The sequence below is a fragment of the Suncus etruscus genome, chromosome 15 (genome assembly GCF_024139225.1).
Source record: "Suncus etruscus isolate mSunEtr1 chromosome 15, mSunEtr1.pri.cur, whole genome shotgun sequence".
NCBI lineage: Eukaryota > Metazoa > Chordata > Mammalia > Eulipotyphla > Soricidae > Suncus > Suncus etruscus.
Window position 1 is genome coordinate 24,407,819 of NC_064862.1, and position 24,455 is coordinate 24,432,273.

Sequence of the window (24,455 nt, forward strand, 5' to 3'; positions counted from 1 at the left end):
GCCTGGCTGGCACTGGCCCGGTTTTCTCGAGCTCCTCCAGCCTCACCCACTGCCTCCACCTCCACCACCCCGACCCTGGGCATTAGTACAAAAGAAGCCCGAGTAAGCCAGCCTCGCTGGAGGGGTCCTCTGATGGGTGGGAGGGGGCTGTCAGCCCTGTACTGCCCTGTGGGAGTACCAGAACCGTTGGAGGAACCAAAGGCCCAGAATCTTACCCAAGGTGGCCTCCCTGGGGGTGCTCCCAGCCCTGGGGGGGACCACTCAGTTCTGCCCCTCTAGGAACCCACAAATGGTCGGGGTGTGTGTTTCCTGATGGGGAGTTGGGGGGGGGGGAGAGGAAAGAAATGGAAATTAGGTTATATAAAAGATGTATGCTCGCTCGGGAGCGCACAGCGGCCCTTTTAATGAAGGTGGCTGCGACGTCTCCCTCCCCACACCCATAAACCAGCCTGGCTTGGACGTCACCAACTAATTCGTTTCGGCGATGACAGGCTCGAGGAGGGACAGGGAGAAATAAATTCCCCCCCCTCCCTCACGACCCTCGGCTGAGCTCAAGGCTGGGTCCCCACATCTTGATGCCAGCCGCCAGGCAGACGCGCGCGGAGGAGCGACTCACTTGCTGGGGCGAAGGAGCGGGTGAGCTAGCCCGGGCGCGCGGGGCGGGCAGGGCAGGGCAGGGCAGGCGGCACCACCGCACCGGGGATGCCCGCAGCCTCCGATGGCAACTTGGCACCGCGGGGAAGGGCGCGCGCCAAGAGGCGGGGGGCGGCGCGGGGATGGGCAGGGGAGGGCGCAGGGTGGCACAAAGCCGAGGAGGGGTCGGGGTGCTGCAGGAGGGACGGAAGAGGAGGCGCGGCTCGCCCGGGCACCAGAGCCAGCGGCCCCGGAGAGATTCGGAGCCCGAGCGCGCGGCGGGCACGGGCGCACGGGCAGGCGGAGGAGAGGAAGGCGGGCAGGCGGGCTCAGAAGCTCAGGAGCGGCAGCCCCGATCCAAGGGGGCCCCGCTGGCTGGCAGGCAGGTAGGTGAGTTCTCAATCCCTGTGTCCCGCACCCCTAAATGGAGTACTCCCGGTCCCCGTTGCGAAGCCCCCCTCCCCATGTGAGCGCGTTTGGAGATAGATGCGCTGGGCTTGGAGAGCGTGCCAACTTGTTCGGGGCGGCCTGCTGGGGTTCCAAGTGGGCCATGCCGGCTTCTTGGGGGGCTCCGGCGCTGGGAACCCCGCGCTTCGCTCATCCCGTGCCAACTTTGCGCCCCTGATGGCGCGCCGGGGCCCCCCGAGGCGCGCGCGGTGGTAATGGCGGAACGGTTGGCACCGCGCGCGCGGCTCCATCAGTGGGCGCCGGGCTGCCGCCGGCTTGGGTGCCAGCGCCAAGCGCCCCAGCATCTGCCCGCGGCAACTTTCAACTCTCGGACACCCCGAAACCCGCGGTTAGGATGTCCTAGCGGGCGGAGACTCGGGCACTGCCACCCGGGCACCAGCCTAGCAGCCAACTTTTTGTTCTCTGGCGGTCACGCACCTCTGACTGGTGCCGCGGCGGCTCTTTCTTACTTCTCAGTCCCAGACGGACGGATGGGGATGCTGGAACCCCGGAAAGTTGTGACTCTCCCTCTCCCTCTCCCCCCCCCCACCCCAGGAAGGAGGTGCCCGGTTAGCAAGGGGTGCGCGCTCTAGGGCAGGTTCCACAGCTTTTTCTGGCGAGCGTTGTTTCTAGCAACTTGCAATGGCCAAGGGCCAGCGAGGTCTGAGGATTGCACCCCCAAGTCCTCTGCGCCACGCTATGGCTCACATGGCAGCCAGGTTTAGGTGGGGAACTGTGCGGAGGGAGCGCTTCTGGTGCACCCCTGTAGCTGGGGATTTGCCCCCCTTTCCTTGTTGTGTTACCTTCTCTCTTTCTCGGAGCTTCAGTTCCTCATCCATAGCATGGGGAAAAAACCAATATCTTTTGGGGGGCTGTTGTGAGGACCTTAAACATTTCAGGTTTGGGTGAGAAATTTGGGGCAGGCACACAGACGTGGCCCAATGTAGATGCCCCCCAGGAAGTCTGGGTCGTTCCTGGGTTCACTTCTTCTGCAGCATCATCCCAGAGTAAAGAGGTCGGGGACTCGTGGGCTTTTTCTGGAAGATGAGCACCCCTACCCAGCCTGAGCACTGCCCCCAGACTCCACAAGAGCTCACAATCACTTTTGAGCAGAGGGTGGGGCAGTTGGTCTTCTCAGTCTACAGTGCCTTCAATCCCTAGAACAGAGAGATGGGAGCTGAGTCCCCAGCCTGTACCCCCAAAGGAAGGATGAGGACCATCCCCTCCTCTATTGGAGTTTGGACAGACGCTGCCACTCATAGAAGCAAAGGAGCCTGGATTTCTCCCTAACGTACCCACACTGTGAATTTGAACTGAAGCTAACCCAATGTCCAGCCCCACATGAAAACTCTCTCTAGCTCCTCACTGCCCCCCATCTTCCCAGAATACCCCCCAGACACACAACAGCAGCTTTGCACCCTCTCCAAGGCACTGGGTCATGAGTCTCCCTGGAGGTACCCCCAGCTCAGTCCTAGAGCTCACCCAACCCTCCTCCCCGGGACACCAGCGCAGCAACTGGGGACCCACCGACAGACCCTAGCCCTCATCTCAGAGCTGGCAAGTGGCTCGGCCAGAGACTTCAGCTTGAGGTCTAGGTTTCTTTATTGGGGGGCCTACCAATGCAAGCCTATTTATCTGACAAGTCTGCCTAGCAGGACCTCCCCAATAATCAGGGGGCATCTCCAGAAATCAGCTTTCCTCAAAGCCTCAGGTCGTGAGTGGAAAGAGCCAGCAGCACAGGAGAAAGGTTCTATAAGGATGACTGCTTCCGGCCGAGATTAGCTCCTTCTATGGCTGTGTGGCCTCTGGCCAGTCACTCAGCATCTCTGAGCTCCAGATCTGGTTAACCGCAGAATGAAAACAATGTCTGGAGGCTGCGTGGACATGTCTGGGCAGGGCAGATGTGCAAACTGCCCTGGGAGTCTGGGAGTTCTGCAGTGCCAGGGTGGTTTTAATGCTTTTTGCCCTTGGCTTTTCCTGCCCCTTTGCCACCCCCTACCCCAGGATAACCTTCGCTGTCTCCTGTGGGCATGCGTCCAGCCCAGAGGGGGCACTGGGAGCCATTGGTGGGGAAAGGTGCTGCCACCTCAGCATCCTGAATGCGGCACCTGGAACTGTCCAGGGTCCTGCCCTGACAGTGGCTGGTTTCCCACAACACGGGAAAATTGGGGAATTGGTCTCCTCGTGCAAATTGTTAACAGGCAGGTCAATGGTGTTGCTTTCCTGGGCGATGTCTGCCATTCAGGCTTTGGGGGGTGGAAATTCTGCAGGATTTGGGAGTCTGGGACCACGGTGAGAGCTGCCGGAAGACTGTGTCCGTTGGTCTATGCCCTTCTCTGAAAGGGTCTCATTTCTGCTAGGAAGAGGGACATGGGGAAACAGATATGGTATTCCAACCCCCCCTCTCTGCTTGGCCCTTTTGAACAAAGACTCATGGGTGTATGGGGGTCTGTGGGGTGGCCTGTCACCCTCTTCCTTGCCTTGATGCACTGCAGCATTGAGACATCTGGGGCAGCAGGAGCCAGCACTGGGGTCAGCTTTCAAATCCACTCAGGTCCCAGCTAAAGCCAGGACACAGACCCCACACCCATCCCTGGGATCCTTGAGAACCAGCCAGAGCTGATCTGTCACCTACAGGATACTGATTTTGCCCACCAGCCTCCTGCCCAGATGAGAAGCTAGACCAGAGGGTTGCATGCCTCCCTAAAATGTGCTCGTCCCATATGGATTAATGTGCTGCTCTTGGGCATTCCCCACTCTACCCCACTCCCTCGTTGGCTATCACTTCAGGCCTGAGATGCCCCCAAATTGTAGAATGACTGACAGGAAATGGATTTCATTTCTCCCTCCTGCTTCTGTCCCCATGTGGGCAAATCTCACCGCCACCCCCTGGGAAAGGCAACAAGCTTCCTCCCCACCTTCACCTTCCAGGGCATCAGCCCCTAGTCCCCAAATTTGAAGGCGAAAGGCTTGCCTTGGGGGTCATCTACTCACAGATAGCATTTATTGTAAAGGTGACCTCGGAGTAGAACTGGGATCCAAAAGCTGCTTGGTGCAGTCTCAGTCCCACTGGTCCCTTTGGGGTGAGGCCAGCCCCTAGCCCCTGGGCAGTCCCCACTGCCATTGATACCACCTGCCCTGTTTCCTGGGGGCAGGAGAGCCTGAGCACCTCCTCTGCAATGCTAAGGAGCTAAGTCCACCTGCATCTAGGGAGAGAAAAAAATCTCTTTCTGGGTAGAAATGGCCCTGTCTCTCCCATAGAGCTGGAGTAGAGGTGACAGGACAGGATCATGGTGCATGTTTGAGTTACTGAGGTCCCAAGGATGAGCCACAGCTCTGAGGAACTCCATCAACACAGTGCTCAAAAGTGTTCTGGTAATGACAGTAGTGAAGGACAGTTCCAAGACCCTCAGGCTGATCAGGCAGTAGGACCGGGAAGGAAGGTTTTGCCAATGAGGCTGAGGGAGATTCAACTTCAGTGCCCAGCTTGGGGGCCCTGAGTGTAGCTGGGAGAACATCCTGGGAGAGGATGAGGAAGATGTCTTTGGCTCATTTCTGTGGCTCTGTCCTTGTGTGCCCACACTGAGAAGCTGGTAAGGACTGGCTGGGCAGGCATTAGCCTGGTTTCCGTGGTTTGGAGGTGTTGGAATTAACCCCTCTGCCCTTCAGGCTCAGGATGCAAAAACCTGGGAGTCAGTGGGTGGCAGAAGAATCCAGGGAGATGATTATGTGTTACTCTGGGGAGGGGACAGACAGCATCAAGAGTAGTGATTGAATAGAAAAATGATATGAAACCAGAGCCTATAGCCAGCCCTGTGGGGAGGCCTGCCAGCTTTTTCCAGGCACCCATTTTCTCAGCTGGGAGCTAAGGTGCGGAGGGTCCCAATCAGGTGGGCCCAGCTTGGCAGGGTTTGAAGATCTCTCTCTGAAATGTCTCTGTCACTTACCTGCCCTTAGAGGCTCCTTTCCTGCTTCACAACGAACCCTACACCTCATCAGGGACAGATGCAGGCCATGATGGTCACCCACTGCACCCATTGTGTCTGCCAACATTTCTGGAAAGAAAAGCAGTGCAGTTAGGATTAGAAGCATCCTACCAACCCTCAGGTCTCTTCCCCAGCCTGAGCACTGCTTTCTTGGCCCTTTCCCAACCTGGACACTGTATGTTTAGACTGACAAGCTGTCACCCATCATGGAATTGTTCCACTTGGTTTTATTTGGGTTGATTTGGGTTTTTTTGGGTTGGGTTGGATTGGGCTGAATTGAATTGGGCTGGGTTGAGTTGAGTTGGTTTAGTTGAGTTTGGGTTGTGTTGGTTTGGATTGGGTTGCATTGGTTTGGTTCGGTTTGGTTTCTTTGTGTATCCAGTATGTCCAGGAGGACCTGGGATGACTCTGGCTGTGCTGAGATCTGAACTGGGCTCTGTGCATGCCAAACACTCTGGCCATTTTGGCCACCTCTGGGTTTCACCTTTTCTGACCTGAGATCCTCACCTTCCAGCATTGAATTTATTTATTTGTTGGCCAACTTCCCTTTTCCCAGAAAAGCTGTCCCAGAAAAGGCCCGAGAAGGAGCCCACACATTTTCAGGGGTTCCCTACAGTCTCAGCTCCTGCTCCACACAATGGGACCCTCCTGACAGTGAAGTTATCATCCTGCTGTGGAAATTGGAAAGGTGAGCCTTTTTTCCAAGTCCCCCCAGTAGAGATGAAGAAGGAAGATCATGAAGCTTCCTATCCCAGAGATCGGGGCTCACTCTGAGAGCATCTCATCATGTACAGAAGCCAGGCCAATTTCCTCCATCTCACAAATAAGTCCTGAGCTCCTAGTACCCTACAAAGATAGAGGTATCTCCAGTCCCCCACTTTCTGGCAGTTCCTTATCCCTGAAAGCTGGAACTCCCCGGGGGCTAATGGGTAGGCTTTTAGGTCCTTCGTGGACAAGGAAGGGGCCATGGAGGTGACCTTGGGCTGTATCTACACACATCAAGCTCAGCAATGCCAGAGAGTGGCTGACGGCTTTGGGGGCATGTTTTCCCCTTGCATTTTAGGAGCAGTCTCTCAGTCTGAAAGATTCCCTGAGGGGAATCAAAACCAATCAGACTCCTGGTCTCGGATTCCGGTAATGAAGAGCCAGTCACTTCACACAGCTAGTTTATGAGTGTCAGTGGGAACCGCTGAGGCCTTCATCCTTCTTTCTGCCCCAAATTCCCCAGCCACTGCAGGAATGAAACACCTCAACTTCTCACCGAGCGTGCCCTCAGCGTGCCGGGCCTGAAGGATTGGGGGGTAGGGAGCAATCACACTTCTATTGTATTGTTGTTGTTGTTGTCTTTCCTCTTGTAACAGACATACAAATCTTAATGCCCAGGATTTCTTTTCCCATGGAGGGGGTAGATGATTTCCTCTTAACTTGCCTTTAGAAATGGATATTGCTTTCTGCATCTGCCAAGCAAAGATACCTTCTTAGGCTTTTAAGGGTGCATTTGCATTTCAGAAACAGCAAGAAGTCATTAGGAGCCATATTTCTGCGGTTAAAAATGAGTAATTATAGTGGATAAAATCATTTGAAGATTTCCTTGGGAGAAGGGCTCTTTTTGGTTTTTGTTGAATTTTGGTTTTGCCTTTTTTTTTTTTTTTTTTTTTTTTTTTTAGTAAAAGCAGTCTGATCTCAGTCTGGACTTCTTGTCTGGTTCCAGACTGGTGGCTCAGCCTGGCATCCATGGAGCCCTGTGGCACAAAGCCCAAAGTCTCCGTGCACAAGAAGCTTTGCCAGGTCCATTCCTGCAGCCCCTCCGGCCGTGGGGACCTGCTTTGCCACTCCACTTGTCGCCTGTCGGAGGGTTGAAACCTAAACTGGATATTTGGTGAAGTTGTGCAAGCACCAAGCCTTTTCTTTCTTGGATGCAGCGCATCACAACGTCGTGGTTTCTGTAGGAGACGGTCTTTATTCTTAGGCCTTGCTGCTTCTGAATGTAGGGCTGAAACATCATGACATCTGCGACTTGTTTTCACATGGTTTTGTGTAAATATGGATCCATGTATAGAAACGTGGGTGGGTGGTAGGGAGAGTGGGCCCCAGGAGGAGGAGGTAGCTACAACAGACAGGGGAATACTGGAGTGGGGGGGAGGGAAGGGAGACAAGTCCAGGGTTCACAGTTGTTGGATGTTGTGGGACAGCAGTGACATTATTCTAGTCCCTCCAATGATCTGTTGTCAGAAGTGCTCACTAGACCTCAGGAACTACTTTAGACTTTGCCTCGATATTGAGTTCTCTCTGGGAGCCTCCCCTGAACCCCTTATCTCTGTCTCCCTCTACCCTCCCTTTCCCACACACACTCAGGAGCCCCTCTATTCCTGGAAGAAAGAACCCTTCGAATGAGCAGGATATCACTGTTTCTCGGTGGCAGCTTTTCTTTACATTTCTCTCTCAGAATTTTAATTAGGCCTGTGAGTCACTGCACCTTATGAAGGCTGGTGACAGTGTCATTTACGGCTCTTTGGAATCACAGTCAAGCCCTCTGCAGCCAGGCTCATGACATGGAGTGGGGGGCACTGAGCTGAGAAGTGACAGGTCCCTCCGGCAATCGTGGCCCCCACTTGGCCTCTTGAGGGACAGAGAGATGAGCAAGAGGTGCCCCTACCCCAGGCATAGCTGGCTGGCTGGCTTCTCCTGGCATCTGGGTGGGGCCAAGGACTGTTTGGATTTTATTCTGGGGGCTCAGCCAGCTCCACTCTCAGACATCAGCCATCCTGGCTCTTGCTTCTGAGGGACACCTCTGGATGTGAGGGGCCCAGAAGGAGGAGTTGGATTCTGCAGCCTGGGCTGAAACCCAGTCCCCACTGTTCTCACTCACACTGGCGCCACAGGTAGTGGCCCCTTAGATTCTTGAGCTAGTGTTCTGGCCAGGGCAGGGATGCTGGGTGTATACCGGGAGCCAACATTTCTGGTCCACAGCACTGTACCCAGAGGTGTCATAGGGTGCAAAGTCCAGCAGGAAATGGAGAGCACAACAGCAGGACTGAATGCAGAGCAATTGCCTTCCACAACTTCGACTTTGCAAAAAACTTACTGTTCGCTCCATTTGTTCTTCTTTTGCCCATAATTTCCACACTCGCATTGTACTCAGGTGGTGTTTGCCTGATGAAACACGTATTAGGGGAGTTGGGGGGACAGTGTCAGCGAAGGGTGGAAAACAGAAGCAGCAGATAGAACTCTCTGGCCCCCAGCACTGAGCTGGAGAGAGAAGTGGAAGGAGTAAACTCTTTGTCTCCTCTGGTCGGTGCCTCCTGTTAGAAGTCAGAGGGCAAGGGGAAAACTGCTGTCCCAATGGGCAGATTCCTGTCAGATCTCCTGAAAAGGGGCAAAAGGTGGCTCTGGGGACACAGGGAGGAGGACAACCAGCTGAGACTAGGAAATGGGATGAACTTGCTGAAAAATCATCTGCTAACCCAGCCCTGAGCAGGGAGAAGCATCCCTCCACCATCCACCCTCTGATCTGGGAGCACCTCAGTTTGGGACAGGATCCTCAGGAAGCCCTCCAGCTACTTCCCACATTGCTTTCATTCCCTGTGGCTGTCCTCTGGGGTTTTGTGGATCAGGGAGAGAGTATTATGAAGTAGATGAATGGCAATGCCCGGGCACCTGCAGCAGAGACCTCAGGGGCACAATCATGCCTTGTGCATCTGGTCTGGAGAGGGCAACTTCTGAATCACCTGTTGACATAGGTCTGGTGGACAGGCCACAGATATTGGGGGTGGTGACCGTCTGACAGGGGTAGGGACCAGGAGAGGACCACATTGTGCTGTCCCAGGCACCTGAGCCCAAGCAAAGGCCAGTCAGTGCCCAGTGATCACACACTCTGAGCACTGTCCTGAGTACAATGCTGGGGGCAGTGGCTGGAAGACATGCCAACCTGCCACTGCAAGGCCCAGGGCCCAACACACACCTTCTGGGGGTGAAGGTGGGAGGCCCTCTCTTGGGGAAAAGAGCATAAAATTGTAGGAAGACACCAGAGCAGGCTGGCTGAAAATCCCCTGTGCATCAGGCAGTGCAGGGCACCCTGTTTCCCCTGATCCCTCATTCTTCACACATGTGCAGGGTCTACATGGTACCCTCAGCTCTGGGCCCACACAAACTCCGGCTCTCCAAAAGTGGAATGACTGTGCCACTGCCACCTAGCCTTAAAAACAAATGGTTTGGTGGAGGGGGGGGTTGATAGCACAGTGGGTAGAGCATTTGCTTTGCACACAACTGACCAAAGTTCGATTCCTAGCAATCTATATGGTCCCCTGAGCCTGCCAGGAGTAATTTCTTAGCTTAGTCAGGAGTGAGGCCTGGGCACCGCTGATGTGGTCCAAAAACCAAAAAGAAAAAAAGGGAGGAAGTTAAAGAAATGATGTTCAAATGTACAGTTCAGGCCCAGACAAAGAGCTACTGAGTGGCCAGACAGCACAGTCCCAGTACTCGTGGGTCCAGAGTTTGAACCTCAGCCCTCATGCCCTGCCACCTTTGCCACACTCTGAGCACTGCTGAGGTGGGACCTTGATAACTCCTCGGCTCTTCCGGGCTTGAGAACAATCTCGTCAGGTCCACAACACAGGTCAGGCACTGCCGGATGTAACTTCTATGAAAACAGTTGAGCAGTCATTGGTGCAGTCACTGTCTTCTGCTGCTCTCCTCTCAGCTGAGTTCCAGGAGGGAACTGGCTCCCTGGCAGGAATTACACACATGTATCTTTACACGCATGCACATATGTATCTTGTAACCTGGTACACACTGCCAGAGTCACACACACACACAACCTGGTATAGACACACATATGCTACCTTACATCATAGCCTGATACACACAGTCAGACAACATAGTAGCCCGATATACACACACATACCATAGCTTAATGCACACACTCAACATAGCCTGCTACACACAGACACACACACACACACAGACACACACACACACACACACAGTAGCCTGGTTCTCCCTGCTCAGCTTCTGTGCCCTGTCCGGAGCTCCCAAAGCACGTGCTCAGAAGCAGGTGCAGACATGAAGAGGCGGCTGGGTCACCTCCACTTCACACGACATGCCCAGACCTTGCAGACCCAGGAGACGAACCACAGATTAGGGACAGCCACACCACGCAGGGACGAGACAGGGAGCAAAAAGCTGCTTATTACTGGGGCCTCGCTGGACAACTCCCACCACAGGCAGGGCCATACCAGACTCCAGGGAGTCGCAAGGCTTTGGCCGCAGAGCACCTCCACCCTCCTTCCGGCACCTCCCAGCCAGCCAGCCAGGAGGGAATCCTAGGCCAGCCCTTGTCACCTTGCACCCCGTCCCCTCTCAGGACCTACTTGGGATCGCAGGATCCCAGAATTCAGGTTGCCCAGATTCCTGTTTCGTGCTGGGTGGGGACACTTTTGGAGGTTCTTGGTCGATTGCTTTGAGAAACGTTACTTCGTCTGTCTGTGTCTGTCTATCCTTTCATTTGCTCACAGAGTACTGGGTTTGAATTCCTGTTAAATTCCTGGATATGTCTTAGGACAGTGTCACCACCTCCAGGTCAAAGGCAGCAGTCATGTGGGAAACACGGGGCGAAGGAGAGTTGACCCAGCAGGCCTTGGAATCACCCTGTACTGAGGTCATTTGGGATGAATCCTGGCAGTCAAGCCAGAGTCTCACAGAGAGGACATTCTAGCTCTTGGTCTTTTTCCTGGAGATGGAGCCACACAGCCAGGTGGCACCATCAGCCGAGACCATCAGAGTCCTTGGCAACACCAGCCTATCACTATGACCCCCATACCCTTCCATCCCTCCCCGGTGCTATCAGCTGGGACTACCCAAGGTATGCCACCTCCCTTTCCTGACTTCCTGTGCCCCGGGGGTTGACAGAGCTGCTGCTGGGTAAAGGTGAATCAGAGGAAGCGTGTGTCTTCCCACTGAGAAAAGAAAGTGTCTCCCAAGGGCTCAGATGCACCCACACCCTAAAGGCTAGAGAAGACGGGTCCAAAAGCCCATGATAGGATCCCTTGGGACAGCAAGCGCAGTTAGGTCTGAGTGCTTCCTCTGGGGCTATGTGCCTCCTCTGGGCTCTGAGTTCCATCCCGGATTCTGTGCTCCATCCTAGAATTCCATATTCCTTCCAGGACTCCGTGCTCCCTTTAGGAATTCCATGCTCCCTCCAAGCTGCATGCTTCCTCCCAGGCTCTGTGCTTCCTCTCGGGCTGTCCTCTATCCAGCTCTCACTGGAAAGGTTTTAGTCTCCAGAGCCCAGAGAAGTGTAGGCAGCAGCTTAGAGCCTGGACAGAAGCAGGACGCTCTCTGGAACCCAGGAAACCCCACCACACACACACACACACACACACACACACACACACACACACACACACACACACACACATATGCAGGACCACCTCAGCATGACCAACCCTTACTGTTTGTTTCGAGAACCATGTCCTTCAGCTGCCTAAACATCTGCAGGGTTCTGACAAGGAAGAAATGAATGAGGGACTGCATGGGCCAGGGAAGCTGACTGAGAGAAAAAGGGGTGCCAGTCCCCCTGCTCCATTACAGCACAGACCCAATATGATCCCACCTGCTGGTGGTCTGAGAAAGACAAGCCTTTGCATGTCATGGCTGCTGGCAAATGATGGTGACTGGGCAGAAAAGAAAATTGTATTTGACTATATTTACGGAGGGAAACTCATCCATGTGGCAACTGTCTGGAGGCTCGGACCAGAAATTCTGAAGCACACACTGTCTTGGTTCCTCTGTCTGAAGTAGAAGAGGTTCTATGTTGGCAGACGTGAAAAGTTCCTGTGAAACTGTGTCATTTTGCAGGTCACAAGATCGTGAACTCCACATGGTCTCATATGGTGGCTCCTCTCTCTTTTTTATTTTGATTTTTGGGCCACACCTGGCAGTGCTTAAGGGTTACTCTTGACTCTGTGCTCAGAAATCGCTCCTGGCAGACTCAGTGGACCATATGGGACACCAGAAATCGAACCAGGGTCCATCTCGGGTTGGCCACATGCAAGGTAAATGCCCTACCACTGTGCTATCACTCTGGTTCCAGTTGTAGTGCATCTTAATTCTGTCACTCTCATCTGTCATGGGCCTTCGAGTGGTCTCACTGGAACAATGGACAAGAAGCAAAGCCATGCTGGTCCCAAATGGCAGGAATTGTGGCAGGACCCTCTCTGCCTTCTCCTGGCTACTGAGTCTTGATATGTGAATCCCACATGCCTAGTCCCAGGCTGCCTGGCACGCACTAGGTGCCCGGCTCTCCTGTACTCTGAGGTTGCCATGGCCGGCCTAGAACCACCATCTCTGCCTTCAAGGTGGCCATGGTCTCTTGGTTTACCAGGACCATTCAGTGGGGAGCAAATCAACTTCTCTATAAAGTTGAGTAACAAAGGGGTGTGGCCAGTGTCTCTGACTCTGCTGGCCATGCTCTGCTCTTAATTCTATCTCAGAAGTTGCGTTATTGGGGTTGGAATAGGGCTCAAAGGGGTAGTGCTGTTTCTGGCCTAGGTGAGGCCCTCCCTGCTTTTCCAGACCTGCAGTACAGCGAAAGACAGCACTGGTGGGCCTGGAAGCACCACGAGGTGACCCTGGTGGCCGACAATTACAGCCAGGCTCTAAGCACTGTGCCATAAGTAAGGGCTGTTGTAAGTCACACTGTTGGGCTGACTTAGCAAAAGAGGCTCTGCGTCCTGCCCCCAGAACTTTGGGGCTCTGAGAAATATTGATTCATCTCCTGGGGTGGGTTCCATGGTCAACACTCGAGAATCAATTTTGATTTTGGTTTTTGGTTTGTTGTTGTTGCTGTTGTTGTTGGACGACACCTGGTGATGCTCAAGAGTTATTCCTGGCTCTGCACTCAGAAATTGCACCTAGCAGGCTTGGGGGACCATATGGGATGCCGGGAATCCAACCCAGGTTCCTCCTGGGTCAGCAACAGGCAAGGTAAACACCCTTCCACTGTGCTATCACTCCGGCCCCTAGAGAATCAATTTTGGAGGGTGGTTAGGAAGTCACCATTAAGGGCTCCTTCCCCTCTGTGCTCAGGTCTTAGTATTCAGGGTTTGCTCTCAGCTCTGTGCTCAGTGCTCACTCCTGGTTCTAATCTCAGGGTTCATTCCTCACTTTGTGCTCAAGGCTCACTCTTAACTCTGTGCTCAGGGATTACTCCCAGCACTGTGCTCAGAGCTCATTTCTGACTCTGTGCTTAGGGCTTACTTACTCCAGACTCTTAGGATTGGGGGATGCTATGTGGTGCCAGGGCTGAAGCCCAGGTTGGCTGCATGGAAGGCAAGAGCCTGACCCGTAGTATTATCTTTCCTGCCCCATAATTCACCTTTCAGTCCTCATTAAAAAAGTGATCACTTAGAAACTGACCTTGGCAAGCAAGTAGGATGGGTTCCATGGATCCCTAGTAGAGAGAGTTCCTGAAACTCTGAAATGACAAGCAGAGCTTTTGTGTTATCTCCCTCCTTACACGTCCCCTCCCCAGTTTTCCCTCTTCCTGTCCTCCAACTTTGTATGAGAGCAGGTCACCTGTGGGTGCCGGGCAGCTTGGGATAGGACATGTAGGATTCATATGGCTCCCCAAGTTTGCACTAAGTGAAAAGCATGTGACTAGCCAGAGCAACCCCTACCAAGAGGATCTGGCCCCCAGCCTGAGGAAGGCATCGCCCTGAAGCGCCTTTCCTTACTTCAGCACGAATCCGGGGAGACAAGCATGTCCCCTGAATTTCAGACATTAGCTCCAGAATTCCTGTCAACTTAGAGGTGAGGGTCAAGACAGCTGGACAAAAAAGCACAATGTCATATTTGGTAGGAGCTAGAAGCAAAGACTCGGAGCTGTCATTATTCAGAGACAGCACAATTATCTACCGAGAAAATATCTCTGTGGAAGTTTGTGGAGCTAATAAAGCAGTCGAGTTCATGAGGAAATGAAGACATGAAAAAGCACTCTGAAAGGAGAGAAATGGGGTGGGAAACCCCAAACTCTCTCTCTCTCTCTCTCTCTCACACACACACACACACACACACACACACACACACACACACATCTGTGAACTAATTGTTTAAGAGACAATTGGCATCTCTGAGCCTTCGTTTCAAATCTTTAATGAGCAGCACATAATGTTGTGTTCTTTCTGAGTTGTTGCAAAAACAACTTATTGGGTTATTCCCTACTTGGTATTCCTCTCCCACCCTAGGTGTGGCCTGATCCATGGGAATAAAAGCAGGAGTCTGAGGAAGGCAGGGTCTCATTCTTCAGGCTCCCTCCTCTAAGCTGCTTTCCTCCTTTTTTGGGGGGGTGCCTACACCCGGTAGTGCTCAGGGGTTACTCCTGGCTCTGCACTCAGAAGTTGTTCCTGGCTTGGGGACCATATGCAATGTCGAGAATCAAACCTGAGTCCATCCAGGTCCTTACCACTTGCTACCACTCTGGCCCCTGCTTTCCTTCTTAGGAGCAAAAAGCTTGTGTGGTGGAGTTCCTGGCTTAAGTGCTGGATTTCCTGAACCTGTTCTTCTTTTTTTTTTTTTTTGGTTTTTGGGCCACACCCGGCATTGCTTAGGGGTTACTCCTGACTGTCTGCTCAGAAATAGCTCCTGGTAGGCACGGGGGACCATATGGGACACCGGGATTCGAACCAACCACCTTTGGTCCTGGATTGGCTGCTTGCAAGGCAAACGCCGCTGTGCTATCTCTCCAGGCACAAACAGATATACTCTTTTTTTTGGGGGGGGGCACACACCTAGTGGTGCTCAGAGGTTACTCCTGGCAGGCTCAGGGGGCCATATGGGACTTGGGGATTTGTATCAACCACCTTAGGTCCTGGATCGGCTGCTTGCAAGGCAAACACCGCTGTGCTATCTCTCCGGCCCCCTGAACCCGTTCTTATACCTTTTCACTGTGTGAATTATTTCCTGCGTCAACGTTTGCTTCCAAACCCGGCATCTCACCAACTCTTCGTTTTGGAGTCTGGGGCTCAGCTTGCAGAAGAGTTCCAAAAAGTGCTCACGTGGTAAAAAAGTGTCCAAGGGTTAGGTTAAAACTGTAGACGACCTCATCAGTGAATTTGATCATCTGGAAAACTGTTCATTTCATCTAGTTCGACCTAATTAATCCAAATTCACAGGAGATATTGATATGAGAAGCTGAGCGTTTCAGCAGTAAATATCTTGTCAATGTTTTAGCTACTAGCATATTCTCTTTTGGGATTTGACTTGGGGTATTTTTTTATCCATATTTTATTTTGTAATAATATCTTTATTTAAGCACCATGATTACAAACATGTTTGTAGTTAGGTTTCAGTTATGAAAAAGAACATCCCCCTTTACCAATGCAACCTTCCCACCACCAATGCCCTTCATCTTCCTCTTCCCACACATGGGGGTTGTTTTTATGGTTGAGGGAAACCAAACTCAGCAATGTTCATGATTTATACTCATGGTTCTGCATTCAGAATCACTCCTTGCAGTGCTCTGGGGACCATATGGGATGCCCTGGATTGAACGTGGGTCGGCCACATGCAAGGCAAACACCCTCCCTGCTGTAGTATCTCTGCAACCCCCAACTACTAATATATTCTAATAAGAAAATCGCTTTTAACTTGTTTGTTTGTTTTTTGTTTGGGGGCCACACCCTGTGACGCTCAGGGATTACTCTTTTTTTTTTTTTTTTTGGTTTTTGGGCCACACCTGGTAACGCTCAAGGGTTACTCCTGGCTATGCGCTCAGAAGTTGCTCCTGGCTTGGGGGACCATATAGGACACCGGGGGATCGAACCGCGGTCCGTCCAAGGCTAGCGCAGGGAAGGCAGGCACCTTAACTTTAGCGCCACCACCCGGCCCCAGGAATTACTCTTGGCTATGCGTCCAGAAATCGCTTCTGGCTTGGGGAACCATGTGGGATGCAGGGGGATAGAACCATGGTCCATCCTAAGTCAGACTCATGCAAGGCAAATGATCTACCTCTGTGCCACCACTCGCTTTTATCTTTCAAATTAATGCAGATCTATGTTGCTTTAAAGTCAGTGGTGAGGGATGTTACCCAAAGCCACCTTGGTGGCTAAACTTTTGTCCTTTCTGTCCTCAGCCCCTATTCCTATCCCCATGCAAATAAAGGGCCTCTTCAAATACACGCCACCAATCTGAGTGTCTTAAATCTTTGACTAAAGTTGGACTCATTGACATCTACTCTTGTTCCCAGTATAACTGCTGTGTGGGGACTAGTCCTAGCCATGCCTTTGGGGGTTGTCCTCTTTATGTTTTTTTTTCTTGCTAAAGTTAATCTGGGTTGATCCTGGTGTCCTCGAAGGGTGTGATTGGCTTTGCTTGCAAGTGCAGGGATGCATCTGTTATTTCTGACACCGGCACATTCCACCAGTGCTCACATTCAGTTGTGGCTCAGTGAACACAAATTATTGTGTTCAAATCGCTATGCTGGCTTCCTTACCCTTCCACAAGCTTCCACAAGCAGCTCTCGCCAGCTCTTTACCCAGCTCACTGTGGCCAGGGCATGCAGGGGTACCAGGAGAGAGAGAGAGAGAGAGAGAGAGAGAGAGAGAGAGAGAGAGAGAGAGAGAGAGAGAGAGAGAGAGAGAGAGAGAGAGAGATGCCGCTGATCCCCCCAGTGCCCAAGGGACTGCAGTTTGAACAGACTCAACCTCACCATCACGGCTGACATTTACCATTTACTAAGTGCTTTTTACAGCATCCGTCTTGTTAATCTTCACAGAACCCCGGGAAAGTCGCAGTTATTACCTTTGCAATTTCGCGAGAGGAAATTGAGATTCAAAATGTTAAATGACTTGTCAGAGATCAAATGGCCAGTAAATGGCACCACTGGGGAACCAGCAGAACCCGTCTGTTGTTGTTTTTTTTTTTTTGTTTTGTTTTCTAGAATCCCCTTCTGCACGTTCAGAATCTTGGAAGGAGCCAGAACAGGAAGGGCTAGTTGGGGCAGTGCATGGCCAGGCCGTGAATTATTTACTGCAAGAGGACAATTCCATAACTTGGGTCTTGTCAGTTCTGCTTCTTCTCTCACCCCGTTTCCCCGTGTCCCTTCCCAGGAAATGACCCCACATCCCATCTGGGGGTCGAGGCCTGAAGCTGGGCAATCAGACTGGGCTCCTCCTTGCCTCTCCCCACCCCACCATGTCCAGCCCAACCCCAGATCTTCTTGGCGCAGCCCCCAGAATATCACAACCCGCCCACTTCCCTCCTTCCTCCCTTTCACGGCCGGACCCCAGCCGCCTTCTCCTCACTAGGCTCCTGTGGCCAGCCTGCTATGTCACACCCAAGTGACCCGAGAACCAGAGTGATCTTTATCGACCTAAATCTACCCATACAACTTCTCTTAAAAGCCACAAAGACAGGCACTGCTGAAGTTCAGAATCTTCTCCACAGAGGCCAGCAGGCCTGGATTCTGTAGGGTTCTTTCTGGGGCCAACATGAACTCTATTCTAGGTTTCAAATGCTTTCTCTCCTAATCCTCCATTTCTTTGTTCCACCCGCCATGTGCCACATATGCCCTGTGTCTCTTTCTCCAAGAAGCCAACATGCCCACCAACCCCCAAACACAGCTTGTTAGGTGTCCTGATCCTGTATCCACTAGCTTGGGTGCATGCCTATCTATATACCCTGTTTCCCTGTTTCTCCTATTTACTCTGTTTCCCATCCCTGTCTCCCGCCACCATCGCCTCGCCAGCCAGGTCATGAGCTGGAGGGATCGTTCCCTTGTGAGTTTAAGTGGGAACGACCTAAACTTTAGTGACTATCTGAAGAGCTCGCCCAGGGTACCAGTGAGAGGGAGGCAAAGGACCCTTTTAGAGGTGCAGAAACTGGAGAACTGTCTTAGAGATACAGAAACTGGGAGAGCATCTTAGAGATGCAGAAACAGTGGCTCACAGAGGCTGAGGAACTTGCCCACCTTCCTAGAGGCAAGTTAAGACATCAGGGATCATATGCAAGGCAGACTGACTTCCAAGACTCTTTCTCCATAAACAGTGTAAAAATGAATACACAAAGACCAACAGGATTGACCCCTGAGTACAGAGCCAGTAGTAAGCCCTGAGCCGCTGGGTGTAGCCAAAAGCCAAACAATGTTTTTTTTTTAAACGTTAGCAACACAGAATTATATATAATGGAGAAATATTATACCCCCTAACCTGAATTTCCAAAACCTTTTCCTCAGAGGCAATATTTCCCCAGGCTCCAATATTTGGGGTTGTTTTTTTCCATCTTCATCAGTCCATCTTCAGGCATGCCCAAGAGGATGGATGAAAATAGAGGGCAATAAAAATAAATTTACTATTAGCTTTATTATTTACTATCATTAAAAATATAAATAATATTAATGATAATTTTATTATCATTTACTTTAGCTTTATTATTTACTCGGTCCTTGACTTTCATTCTGTATCTCCCTTTGTCCTTCCAGATCAATCCCTTACTTAGTTAATACCTCCCAGTACCCCCTAATCCATGGATGCACTGTCCTTTCCATCAAGTCCCCTCTCGGTATCTTCTCAGAGCACCCCCAATCTGCAGCATTCCCAACAAGCCCGCTTAGAAGAGCTGCGTGTGTTTATTTACAAATGTTCTTCTCATTCCTCCCTAGGATAACACCCCCCCCTAATTGAACTATCAGGCCCACAATGCATTGCTTTATAAGTTTGGGGGTATCCTGTCCATCTACCACGGGAAGAACACAAGTGTTGGGGTTCCCACACAACATCATGGACAACCGGGTGTCACCCTAGCAGACAATCATCATTACTTACACTATGAAAGTTGCTTCATTGCTGCCCTGATGTGGGGTATTAGACCTGGGAAGACCAAAGTCAATCTGACCCACAGAAGCCACAAGAACCGGGAGATCGGGCCCGGAGAGATAGCACAGCGGCGTTTGCCTTGCAAGCAGCCAAATCAGAACCAAAGGTGGTTGGTTCGAATCCTGGTGTCCCTTATGGTCCCCCGTGCCTGCCAGGAGCTATTTCTGAGCAGACAGCCAGGAGTGACCCCTGAGCACTGCCGGGTGTGGCCCAAAAAAACCAAAAAACAAAAAAAAAGAACCGGGAGATCCATGCCCCCACGCAGCTGGGGAGACCGTGATTGCCTACGTGTGTCTCTGGGGTCCCCGAGACACAGAATGGCAAACTTACGCCCCTCTGATATGCAGAAGTGGGAGGGTTGTCGCCCTGACTGGCAGGGTGGGGGCAGCACTGCTTCATCCCTCTGGGAAGAGACAGAAAATTAGCTGTGGGTGGGAACCCAGGAAGTCACTGGTTTGGTTGTGTTTTGCTGCTGTCTGTTGGGTTTTTTTTTTTTTTTTTTTTTTTTTGGTTGCCTTCTTTTATTTTTTTTTTAAGAGCACAGTTGGGCAACCCTGTCTTTTGTTTATGTTGGGGGTGGCAATATTTTGTTTTGTTTTTAAGAGACTTGGAATTCGTGTTGTGTGTGTGTGTTTTAATGAGGTTAGAGGAAGATAGGAAACAGGGCTCTTGCTCCTTCTGTGCTAACATGCTTGTACCCCAGAACCAGCCTGGGGGTGGTTCCCGGGAAGCTCTCTGAGAGTGCTCCCAGGAAGTATGCACTGGGATTGAAATAAAGATCAAAGATCTATTCAAACAGGACCCCCAAAAATGTCTTTGGGACAAAACAAATCTCCCTTGTTCTTCTGATTTCCAGTATTATCCTTATATTATCTGGTACAACCACTGACATCAGAATATACTCTCAATTAATCCTTGCAAAAAAATTCACATATTTGCACCTTTCTCGTTCCAGTCTCTGATTCTGGTCAGAGAATTCAGGTCGCGTGTCCTGCTGTTCTAGTCCTCGGCCTTATTCTTCATAAGGTTGATTCTTCACTCTTCATTCCTTCTGCAGATGGTTTGGTTTCAGGGGCTGGGAGCACGAGGACAGTAGGAGGCTGGCCTCAGACTGGCCCCGGTGAGAAAACAATTCTTTGCTACCCGCATCCGCCTCCCACACCAGTCCCTGGGCATAGCTGGTTCCAGCAGTCTCCCCAAGTGGCCGGCTGTTTGCTCGCCCTCTGGATTGGTTTCCTGATTCCTTTACAAAGCAGCATCTGCTACTTACTGGGTTAACAGTCACTTCTACAGACGGGAACTCGGATGCTGCAGAATTGAGGCCAGAGGAGAACTTGGGGGAAGCAGGGCAGACCCCAGATCTGTGCTACCAAGACAACTGGCATGCGTTAACTGCACAACCTTCTTCTGAAAAACAGCAAGTGGGTTTCACTCCTGTACTCACTTTGCTTAACCCTTCCTGTCTAAAATGGGAGTATCTTACAGTGAAATGCTTGTACCTTTTACGTTCAGTTTTCTTTCCACTCTCAGAGATCCCATGGATGTCTCCTGTGTGGTACAGATCCGTGGGACACACTGATTTCTGCAGCTCAAGGCCACACTTCGTGGCTTGTGACTGGCCCCTGGGCTTCACTCTCCTAATAGTTATCACCTGTATCTATGACATTGGGTTTATTCGTTTCTTGCTTTCTGAAGGGTCGGGGAGATGGACTTAATGACAACTGTGCTGCCTCTTTATACTGGCACAATCACCCCTGCATGGCTAGGGGATAAGTCAAGCTGAGAGGCCCACTTGGCCATTGGCTACCGGCGGCTACCAAGGGAGGCTTGCCTGCTGCAAAAAGAGGAGAATCAAGCATGGCCGCTGTCTGAGTTAGTATGGAAGCTAGCATAGTGGGTGAGACGGGAAAGGAAGAGACAGCACTGGGCAAGGTTGCTGCTACTGCTGGGGCTGGCATTGAGTGCCAAGGCTGCCAACTTGGAGAATTCTTTCACCCCTTGGTCACCCAGGGGACACCCATCTCACTCAACTGCTGTCAAGAGTCGCTGAGATGCTGTAGAGCAGACTCAGTGCCTAGCTGAGCATGCAGGGAACCCTCAATCCATTCACACTGCAGTTTTGGCAATGCACAGGCGCCTCAGACAGGGCCAAGGTCATGGGCAGCAGCAGACGCTGGCCTACATTGGCTCCTGCCTTTCCCCTGGCAATGTACACAAACACACACACACACACACACACAGCTCACCCTGAGTCTGCCACTTTGCTCACAGCAAAGCAAACCACACACACACATATCTAGAAACAGACAAGCTATAAGCCAAGCTCACGACCATGAGCTATTCCCATGGTTGGCACCCCTGTGTGCTATAGGAGACATGTGTCTCCGTAGGTACTGGGGGGATGGCTGGCAGGATGTGCCCGCACCCTACAATGCCTGTGCCATGCCCATCGGGTAATAACCAGCAGCGAGTTCCCTCCTAGGTGGCAAGGCAGTATCTTGGGTCTCCTGGAGCCCAGTGAAAGGCCGGAAGCCACAGCGATTAGCTGTTCTAGAACAAACACAGGAAGCCGTGTCTCCTGATCTACACTGCTTACTGCCCAGCACCCCACTGTCACCCGAATAGGTGGTGTAGTTCCGGACTGACCCCTTTGGACAGATAAGGAAGCGGAGTTTGGGGACAGAAAGATCCCACCCAGAAATGGGCGGTTTGAGACGGAAAGGGCATCTGGGGTCCAGCCAGCGGCTATGAGTGTGGCCTGAAGGTGCATGAACATTCAGACATCTGCAGAAAGGAGTGTTAGGCCCCAGCCAGTAGTCTGATCAATTTATCCATGAAATGGGGCCATCGACCCCGATACTGGTCATCTCCTTGCTGACTGACCACATGGGTGCTGTTGATTCTATATATAGCACACCTGGAATAGTCACCTGGTCCAGCCTCTTTCCAGTTCCTGCCAGGCAAAGGTCACCTTTTCCTGCTCAGAGCCAAGGTGGCAAAGTGGCATCCCAGTACCTCCAACCCCAGCCGTCCCCAACTTTAGGAAGCAGCTGAGAGAGAGAAGCCAGTTGTGGGGGCCAGTGTCTAAGGGTGGCCTTGCTGCATCTTTTTGGGTTGGGTGTGGATCATACTCAAAGAAGCTCAGGTTTTACTCCCAGCTCTGTGCTTGGGGGAATCAGAGGTGATGCTTTGGATCTAACTGGGTTCAACTGCATGCAGGGCTCGGGGGTTACTCCTGCCTCTGTGCCCAGGAATTCATCATGGTGGTGCTCAGGGTTCCATAAGGGATGCCAGAAATCAAGCCTGGGGTCTGCTGCATTCAAGGCAAAACTCCCTCTCTGTTGAACTATTGCTTCTCTCTCCCACCAGTTCTTTCCAGCATCTTGGTGCTTTTATTTTATGGAATCTTTATTTAAGTACCATAATTACAAGCATGATTGTAGATGGGTTTCACTCATAAACAGAACACCCCCCTTCACCAGTGCTTTAAAAACCAAGTCCTGACTCCTTCCCTTGATACCCTGGGCTATGTAGGAGGGAGCTTGGAAGGGGTCTTGTCTTTTTTTTAAGAAATTTATTTTTTTAACTTTATTGATTGATTGATTGGATTTGGGGCCACACCCAGCAGTGCTCAGGGGTTACTCCTGGCTCTGTACTCAGAAATCTCCCCCTGCAGGCTAGGGTACCATATGGGATGCCGGGAATTGAACCGGGTCCCTCCACAGTCAGCCGCATGCAAGGCAAACGCCCTGCCACTGTGCTATCTCTCTGGACCCTCCTGTGTCCCTCCTTTAGAGAACTGAGTTCCAGGTCCCTCTCCTGCTGCCTGTACCAAGGGCACATAAGCCTCTATCTGCTCTCCAAAAGGAGGGACACGGTGGCTTGGAGTGATGTCCAATGCAAACCCAGAGCACCAAGATACCCAGAGAACCCTTTGCCGTTCAGGATACACACAACACCATATCAGGGAAGCGGCTCAGTGAGAGACAGAGTGGACAAAGAGAAATACACACACAAGTACACGCAGAGAGACACACATGCCTACACACACACACACACACACACACACACACACACACACACACACACACACACACACAGCAATCCCAGATGGAGGAGGCAGCCGGGGCTGGGCCCTGAGATTCATTATTCCCGCGCCCACACAAAAAGAGGGGCTGGCACAGTTACGTAAGGCACACGGCAGAGTGGGGAGCCTGGAGGGGATCCTTGGGGTGGGGGGCGTGTCTGCACCCACCTCTTGCTCTCAAAGGCGAGAGGAGCTTGACAGCTGCAGCAGCCCCCAGCGTGACCCCAGGAAGTCGTTCACAGGGTAGGAGGCTGTGAGCATCACTTTGTTAACAACAGCAGCGGGGAGGAGGCCCAGCTCCTGCTGGAGATGCTGGCAGGAAAGTAGGGGGAGCAGGACAGGGCTAGAGCTGGGTATGAGGGTGGGGGTTCTCTGCAGCCCCGCCCATCCACCCCCAGCCTTGCCCCAGCGCAAACAGAGGGTATATTGTCAGCACCGCCCCAGAGGTCGAGCCTTGGTGGGCAAAGTGCAACCTCAACATTTGCTCTTTCCCCAAGCCTGGGGGAGCCATCGGAGTGGGGAACAAGAGTGATGCTGAAATGAGGCTGGAATGATCCTGATCTGAGTTCCAACCCTCCTTCGCCTTGCCCTAAGGACTCTTGCCCAGTTCTCAGGCAGACCAAGAAGTCATATGACTTCCATGAGGCCTAGCTGAGACCTGACACGGGTCTGGTCACTTCTCCCAGCCATGGGAAGACGCTGCCTGTCTGGGCTACTGGTCCGAAGATGGTGCCCAAGAATCCATGGCTCTGCGTGTGGCCTCCCTACACCCCTGTGGCCCCCACAGGTATCTGAGTCTCCTCGACGTCTCCCTTCTCTCTGGGATGGTTGCTCCGTGGCTTAGAGAGAAAAACAACCCATTGTGATCACGCATTCGGGGTCCATGCCCGCAGTCCGTGTTCTGTCGCGGGACTTGTCTCTGTTCCAGGGATGCTCATGGAAATGTTCTCTGTGCTTCTGCTTGGCTTGGGGTTTCAGGGCCTCTCACTTGGAGAGTGAGAGACTGGCTGTGGCCCCACCATGTTCTGCAGCCCTAATGGGCTTCACCTGAGGGGTGCACATGGCAGCTGCTCTGGGGGCGGGGGTGTAGTGTGGCTTGGCAGGTCCTGAATTGGGCCTGGAACAATGAATCCTTAGAAGCATGTCAGAGGCCGGTGTGTGTCAATGCTGGTAGTACCATGGAATAGGATGTCATGCTCTAGCAGTGGTCCTCAAACTATGGCCCGCGGGCCACATATTGTATTTGTGTCTGTTTTGTTTCTTCATTGCAAAATAAGATATATGCAGTGTGCATAAGAATTCGTTCATAAGTTTTGTTTTCACTATAGTCAGACCCTCCAATGGTCTGAGGGACAATGAACTGGCCCCCTGTTTAAAAAGTTTGAGGACCCCTGCAGGGGATAGGGGCAGGCAGACACAAGGGGGAGGCCTGAT

General features: G+C 52.1%; 1 protein-coding gene across 1 annotated transcript in view; it reads left to right on the forward strand.

The window, feature by feature from the left end:
* The first annotated feature begins 803 nt into the window (after positions 1 to 803).
* The window catches only part of NOS1 (nitric oxide synthase 1), an 86,869-nt gene continuing 63,217 nt past the window's right edge, over positions 804 to 24,455 (forward strand). The window contains exon 1 of the mRNA XM_049788893.1: positions 804 to 1,019. The gene's annotated coding sequence lies outside the window, so the exon portion shown is untranslated. The remainder of the gene's footprint in view (positions 1,020 to 24,455) is intronic.